Here is a 7,949-nt window from a genome sequence, read left to right on the forward strand (position 1 = left end):
TGAAATGGTCAGCGCACTGAACCATGGTATTTTAACTATATTTAATGTTCATGCCCCTATTAAAAACATTGTTGTCAAAGAACCCAGGCACCCATGGATAACTGACACAATTAAAACCATGATGCAGCTGAGGAATAAGGCGTTGAAGGATTTTCATAAGACAAGGCTACCTTCAAAAAAAGACTATTATAAAATATTAAAATCTTCTGTAAATAGAGCACTTTACTTTGAGAAATCTGCATACTTTAAACATAATATAAATAATAAAATAAATCAACCAAAACTGCTCTGGAAAAACCTAAGAAATGTTTTATTACCTAAAAATAATATTGAACTGCCCATGTATTTCAGTGACCCGGACAAGATAAATAACCATTTTTTAGACATACCAGGTCCCCCTAATGTTAGTATCTCGCAGCTAACATACTATGAATATCATAAATACAGTGATGCTGTGTTTCAAATTAAGATGGTTGATTTTGATAAAATTTTCAAAATTATGAAGAGTCTTAAGTCAAATGCTGTGGGTTGCGATAACATTACTCTGGATGCTTATTATGACATTTCCATATACACTAGAAGTAATAAAAAACATCATAAATATGTCTTTTAGCACATTCACATGCCCTGACATATGAAAAACAGCAATTGTGAAGCCTTTAAAAAAAAATCAAACCCTTGTTTTGTTGAGATTAAAGATCTCAGGCCTATAAGTGTATTGCCATGTTTATCAAAGGTGTTAGAGAAAGCTGTTTATACACAATTTACAAAATATCTTGAAGATAATAATATTTTGCCTGAAATTCAGTCGGGATTCAGAAAGGGTCGAAGTACAGTGACAGCTTTGCTTGATGTTACAGACAATATACTACATGCACAAGACAATGGGATGTGTACATTACTAGTATTGTTAGATTTTTCTAGAGCATTTGACTCAATTAATGTTACTTTGCTGTTATCCAAACTCAGATATTATGGTGTTGATAACAATGCTTTAAAATGGTTTAATAGTTACTTAAGCAATCGCTCTCAATATGTGAAATTACAGAAAAATGATGGAACTACATTATTATCAAATAAGGTAAATATAAAAAGGGGAGTACCCCAGGGTTCTATTTTGGGTCCCATTCTTTTCATTTTATATGCTGCTGATATTAAAAGGCATATACAGTACTGCAATTTTCACATTTATGCAGATGATATACAGGTATATATCTCTTGCTTGCCTGCTGACATTGATCAAACTATACAAAAGCTAAATGTAGACCTGACTAGAATAGCCATGTGGTCCGAGAAAAATGACCTGTTACTCAACCCAGATAAAACCAAGTTCATGATATGTGGTAGCAAGCATCAAGTTAGTAAAATCAGTACAGTAGAGAAAGTGAGGCTTAAAGATAAATCCATTGAGCAAATATATGAAGTACGGAATTTAGGGTTGATAATGGACAGTGAATTGAGATTTGAGAAGCATGTTGCACACTCAGTTAAGAACTGCTTCTATAAGCTGAAAATATTGTATCGTTTAAGACCCTACATTAATGACAGTTTACGTGTTCAGTTAGCTGAGTCACTAATTCTCTCAAAATTCAACTACATGGACAGTCTTTGGTCCCCGCTTGTTAAAAAAAAACCAGAATCTTATCCAGCGTGTTCAAAATGCATGTGCTCGTTTTTGCTTTAACATTCCATTAAGGGCCCATGTGACACCATTCCTAAATAAACATTGCATCCTAAAAATGAGACATAGACGTAAGCTTCACATAGCCTGCCTGCTTTTTGACGCTATAAAATACAAGGTTCCTACTTACTTATATAAAAAGCTTTCCTGGTTTTCAAGTCGTAGGTCCTGTGATACTCGAAAAGCTGCTCTGCAAATCACAATACCTCAACACAGTTCAGCAGCCTTTAGAGGAAGTTTTCGTTATGCTGCGTCCAAGTGTTGGAACAATATTCCACCACCAATGAGGAGCCTGCAATGCAATAAACAAAGTTTTAAATTAAAAATTAAACAGTTTTTGTTAAATCATCAGAAACAAGAGGGAACACCGAGACATGACACCAGTACTTTATAAAAGTATTTTACCAAATATATTTTTACTTATTACAATGTACAAGAATAGGTACTCACCAAATATTGTTTTCTCCATTATCTTTTCAATTCAAAACATAAACTCTCAATTCTAATTAGATCTTTAAATATATAACTTAGGCACTTGTCAGTTATTTATACTTGGCTGTTAGCAGTTTTATGAACTATAATGTTGATTGTTTTACATTTGCATTTTTTAGTTCTATTCTATTCTATTCTATTCTTCCTACTATGGCTCCTGTGGAAGGTATACCACAAGTTTGCCAATATCACGTTAAGGTAGACCACCAAGCTTAGAGTATTATTTTACTAATTACCATTAAGGTATTGATCGGTGCTTAAGATTGAAACAAGTTTTATTTTCTTATACCTGAAACAAATATACATGCTGTTAGGACTATAAGGGACAAACACAAATATAATTACTTAAATTATTTGATATAAGTACTTAGCAACTTGCTGAGTTGGGACCATTTTTTGAATCGTATATAAATAATAGAAATGTTTCAGTCTTTTTGATTTTTGCTTGTTTATCAATCTTAAGTTTATATTTATTTTTTATGTTATGTTATTTAAGTAAGTAGTATACAAATACTACTTACTTATACGTTTCAAAAAAATAAAAGAATCTTTCTTTCTTTCTTTCTTTCAGGTAAATATCACCCTCTCAAACAATTTACCCGCCTTGTCCAGCAACACTATGGGCCTGTAGGCTGCGACCGAGTCTGCAAGTCGCCCCGGCTTTGACAAGAGAGCCAGCTTCCCGCTCTTCCAGCAGTCAGGAAACTGTCCGGACATCAGGCTCGCGTCGAACAGTTCCCTGAGGCGGTCCGTCATGTGGTTGAGTGCTAAGGCCAGCACTCGGGCAGGAATCCCGTCCGGCCCAGGGGCGGTGTTCTTCGAACGAATTCGTAGAACAGCCGCCCCTATTTCCGCCTCTGTAGCGGGCGGAACGTCGTCACTATCAGCCTCCCTGTCATCTCCGGCCACAGGGGAACCTAACCTAACCTAACTATATGTCGAACTGCTCCAACAGCTCGAACATAAAGGCAATGGCGGTGCCGCCTAGGTTGCCTGATGACACGGACGCGGGCACCGGTGGCCTCGGTCGCGGGAACGAAGCCGCCGGGCGGGACGCTAGCGGTGGCCGGAGGGGCGCGGGGGCCGTGGGAGTGGCCTCTGTGGCAGCGTTGGCAGCCGGAGGAGACCTCGCCCAAGCGTTTGCCTTAGGAGGTGGTGCAGGTTTGAAGGTCAGAGTGAACTCCACCTTCTCTGCACCGGCTGGCGGTGCACTGGGTGACGCTTGTGTTTGGGTGCCTTGGGACACCCGCGATAGCTCGCGGGGTGCCCCTTCTCCCCGCACAAGACACAGGCCGGAGGCTCCGCGAATTGCACTGGTCGAGGGCACTCCGGCGTGCCGTGTTTGCCGAGGCACTTCACACACCTCGGGGTGTGCTCGCAGTTGCGCGCCGAGTGCCCGTATAATTGGCATCTGTGGCACTGACCGGGCCCCCCGCGGTTGCGAGGAGCTTCGGCCCGGATGCCCTGAAGGGAGCAAACCGATTTAATATTGAATAATATGTCCTTTACCTTTTAGAGACTGAGCGTCTGGCGAATAAATAAAACAACTGTTTGACTGTGAGGAATATGTGGAAGATATATGATTTATTAAAAAGTTACATGATATATATACAAAATCCTTAAAACTAGTTACCCAATTACAGTTGTTACTTAAAAAATATTTACAAGTTCAGAAAATACACACCAATACTAAAGCTTACATTTTAACCAATAGTAAAACATTTCATTCAATAAGAATTGAGAATAATATTATGTGTTTTATCTCGCTCAAAAACTAATGCTATCGCAGTTTGTGTAAACTCGCGTCGAAGCTCGATCATACGATGTCAATGAGTATTCCGCACCTACTCATACTACTCATACTACACTACATAAACACACAAACATCATCTACCTCATTGGATCATACCTACGTTGATAAATTACGTACCCATATCGCAGCTAATAAACCACACTCACCTACTTCACATCGTAATAACAAACACATATTTGTTCATCAAGACTTACATACATGCAGTCATGTGTTTATTAGAATAGATTCAGTAAAACCACCATTACAAACACCATATGAAGGACCGTACCGTGTTATCAAACGAAGCGGTAAAGTTTATACCATTCAGTTATTAGGTCGACAAACAAACATATCGATCGACCGTTTAAAACCTGCATATTTATTAAATGAAACTGAAGAAAACAATACATTATATTCATTACCTTTACCTGTACAAGTTACCCAAAACCTTACCGATACCATACCTGAAAAACATACCACCATTACCCGAAATACCACATTACCAGACCCTACGAACAACTTGACGTCCCAGCCTATCAAAATGTCAAGGACAGGCCGACACATCAAGTTGTCGGTGCGTTTCACTTGAAGGGGACTCCTGTAGCTGTACCTACAACCAATAATATCAATTAATACAAATGTCTAATACCTAACTTGTAACGTAGCATTATAGATCGTAGAAATAGTAATCGTGCATAATAACTGTAATAAGCGTATGCCGAAAGATTCGTTCTGAAAAGAACATTTTATTTTATATAACGTAATATTAGCTCTGACAAGAATATTTTATTTTATATAACGTAATATTAGCTCTGATGAAGAACCATTTCATAATGCTGTACATCAACTCATAGAATCATACAGATCACCAGTAATAATCTCATCAATGTACGAGCATCGTCACGTTCTCTCGACGATCGCAGATATATTCACGTTATCAGTCATATGCTCCGCGTTACACAACCGCACAGCAAGGCCGAGCGGACTCGACTGACGACTACGAGTAAAGCGTCGGGACTCGGGGGTCGATCGCTATTCATGCAATTCTAATCAATGAGCAACAGAGTAGGTGCGGAATACTCATTGACATCGTATGATCGAGCTTCGACGCGAGTTTACACAAACTGCGATAGCATTAGTTTTTGAGCGAGATAAAACACATAATATTATTCTCAATTCTTATTGAATGAAATGTTTTACTATTGGTTAAAATGTAAGCTTTAGTATTGGTGTGTATTTTCTGAACTTGTAAATATTTTTTAAGTAACAACTGTAATTGGGTAACTAGTTTTAAGGATTTTGTATATATATCATGTAACTTTTTAATAAATCATATATCTTCCACATATTCCTCACAGTCAAACAGTTGTTTTATTTATTCGCCAGACGCTCAGTCTCTAAAAGGTAAAGGACATATTATTCAATATTAAATCGGTTTGCTCCCTTCAGGGCATCCGGGCCGAAGCTCCTCGCAACCGCGGGGGGCCCGGTCAGTGCCACAGATGCCAATTATACGGGCACTCGGCGCGCAACTGCGAGCACACCCCGAGGTGTGTGAAGTGCCTCGGCAAACACGGCACGCCGGAGTGCCCTCGACCAGTGCAATTCGCGGAGCCTCCGGCCTGTGTCTTGTGCGGGGAGAAGGGGCACCCCGCGAGCTATCGCGGGTGTCCCAAGGCACCCAAACACAAGCGTCACCCAGTGCACCGCCAGCCGGTGCAGAGAAGGTGGAGTTCACTCTGACCTTCAAACCTGCACCACCTCCTAAGGCAAACGCTTGGGCGAGGTCTCCTCCGGCTGCCAACGCTGCCACAGAGGCCACTCCCACGGCCCCCGCGCCCCTCCGGCCACCGCTAGCGTCCCGCCCGGCGGCTTCGTTCCCGCGACCGAGGCCACCGGTGCCCGCGTCCGTGTCATCAGGCAACCTAGGCGGCACCGCCATTGCCTTTATGTTCGAGCTGTTGGAGCAGTTCGACATATAGTTAGGTTAGGTTAGGTTCCCCTGTGGCCGGAGATGACAGGGAGGCTGATAGTGACGACGTTCCGCCCGCTACAGAGGCGGAAATAGGGGCGGCTGTTCTACGAATTCGTTCGAAGAACACCGCCCCTGGGCCGGACGGGATTCCTGCCCGAGTGCTGGCCTTAGCACTCAACCACATGACGGACCGCCTCAGGGAACTGTTCGACGCGAGCCTGATGTCCGGACAGTTTCCTGACTGCTGGAAGAGCGGGAAGCTGGCTCTCTTGTCAAAGCCGGGGCGACTTGCAGACTCGGTCGCAGCCTACAGGCCCATAGTGTTGCTGGACAAGGCGGGTAAATTGTTTGAGAGGGTGATATTTACCTGAAAGAAAGAAAGAAAGAAAGATTCTTTTATTTTTTTGAAACGTATAAGTAAGTAGTATTTGTATACTACTTACTTAAATAACATAACATAAAAAATAAATATAAACTTAAGATTGATAAACAAGCAAAAATCAAAAAGACTGAAACATTTCTATTATTTATATACGATTCAAAAAATGGTCCCAACTCAGCAAGTTGCTAAGTACTTATATCAAATAATTTAAGTAATTATATTTGTGTTTGTCCCTTATAGTCCTAACAGCATGTATATTTGTTTCAGGTATAAGAAAATAAAACTTGTTTCAATCTTAAGCACCGATCAATACCTTAATGGTAATTAGTAAAATAATACTCTAAGCTTGGTGGTCTACCTTAACGTGATATTGGCAAACTTGTGGTATACCTTCCACAGGAGCCATAGTAGGAAGAATAGAATAGAATAGAATAGAACTAAAAAATGCAAATGTAAAACAATCAACATTATAGTTCATAAAACTGCTAACAGCCAAGTATAAATAACTGACAAGTGCCTAAGTTATATATTTAAAGATCTAATTAGAATTGAGAGTTTATGTTTTGAATTGAAAAGATAATGGAGAAAACAATATTTGGTGAGTACCTATTCTTGTACATTGTAATAAGTAAAAATATATTTGGTAAAATACTTTTATAAAGTACTGGTGTCATGTCTCGGTGTTCCCTCTTGTTTCTGATGATTTAACAAAAACTGTTTAATTTTTAATTTAAAACTTTGTTTATTGCATTGCAGGCTCCTCATTGGTGGTGGAATATTGTTCCAACACTTGGACGCAGCATAACGAAAACTTCCTCTAAAGGCTGCTGAACTGTGTTGAGGTATTGTGATTTGCAGAGCAGCTTTTCGAGTATCACAGGACCTACGACTTGAAAACCAGGAAAGCTTTTTATATAAGTAAGTAGGAACCTTGTATTTTATAGCGTCAAAAAGCAGGCAGGCTATGTGAAGCTTACGTCTATGTCTCATTTTTAGGATGCAATGTTTATTTAGGAATGGTGTCACATGGGCCCTTAATGGAATGTTAAAGCAAAAACGAGCACATGCATTTTGAACACGCTGGATAAGATTCTGGTTTTTTTTTAACAAGCGGGGACCAAAGACTGTCCATGTAGTTGAATTTTGAGAGAATTAGTGACTCAGCTAACTGAACACGTAAACTGTCATTAATGTAGGGTCTTAAACGATACAATATTTTCAGCTTATAGAAGCAGTTCTTAACTGAGTGTGCAACATGCTTCTCAAATCTCAATTCACTGTCCATTATCAACCCTAAATTCCGTACTTCATATATTTGCTCAATGGATTTATCTTTAAGCCTCACTTTCTCTACTGTACTGATTTTACTAACTTGATGCTTGCTACCACATATCATGAACTTGGTTTTATCTGGGTTGAGTAACAGGTCATTTTTCTCGGACCACATGGCTATTCTAGTCAGGTCTACATTTAGCTTTTGTATAGTTTGATCAATGTCAGCAGGCAAGCAAGAGATATATACCTGTATATCATCTGCATAAATGTGAAAATTGCAGTACTGTATATGCCTTTTAATATCAGCAGCATATAAAATGAAAAGAATGGGACCCAAAATAGAACCCTGGGG

At 39.8% G+C, this 7,949-nt stretch overlaps 2 long non-coding RNA genes across 2 annotated transcripts; one reads left to right on the top strand and one right to left on the bottom strand.

Moving 5' to 3' along the window:
- Nucleotides 1-1,613: 1,613 nt before the first annotated feature.
- On the bottom strand, nucleotides 1,614-2,286 carry LOC126973124 (uncharacterized). The gene is made up of 3 exons (XR_007731263.1): nucleotides 2,132-2,286; nucleotides 1,812-1,973; nucleotides 1,614-1,733 (listed from the first exon to the last, which is right to left on the bottom strand). It is a non-coding gene; the product is annotated as an uncharacterized LOC126973124 (long non-coding RNA).
- A 4,481-nt stretch (nucleotides 2,287-6,767) lies between these two features.
- Nucleotides 6,768-7,438, top strand: LOC126973126 (uncharacterized). Its single transcript, XR_007731264.1, has 3 exons — nucleotides 6,768-6,920; nucleotides 7,079-7,240; nucleotides 7,319-7,438. It is a non-coding gene; the product is annotated as an uncharacterized LOC126973126 (long non-coding RNA).
- Nucleotides 7,439-7,949: the final 511 nt, after the last annotated feature.

This window comes from Leptidea sinapis, chromosome 28 (genome assembly GCF_905404315.1).
Source record: "Leptidea sinapis chromosome 28, ilLepSina1.1, whole genome shotgun sequence".
Taxonomy (NCBI): Eukaryota; Metazoa; Arthropoda; class Insecta; order Lepidoptera; family Pieridae; genus Leptidea; species Leptidea sinapis.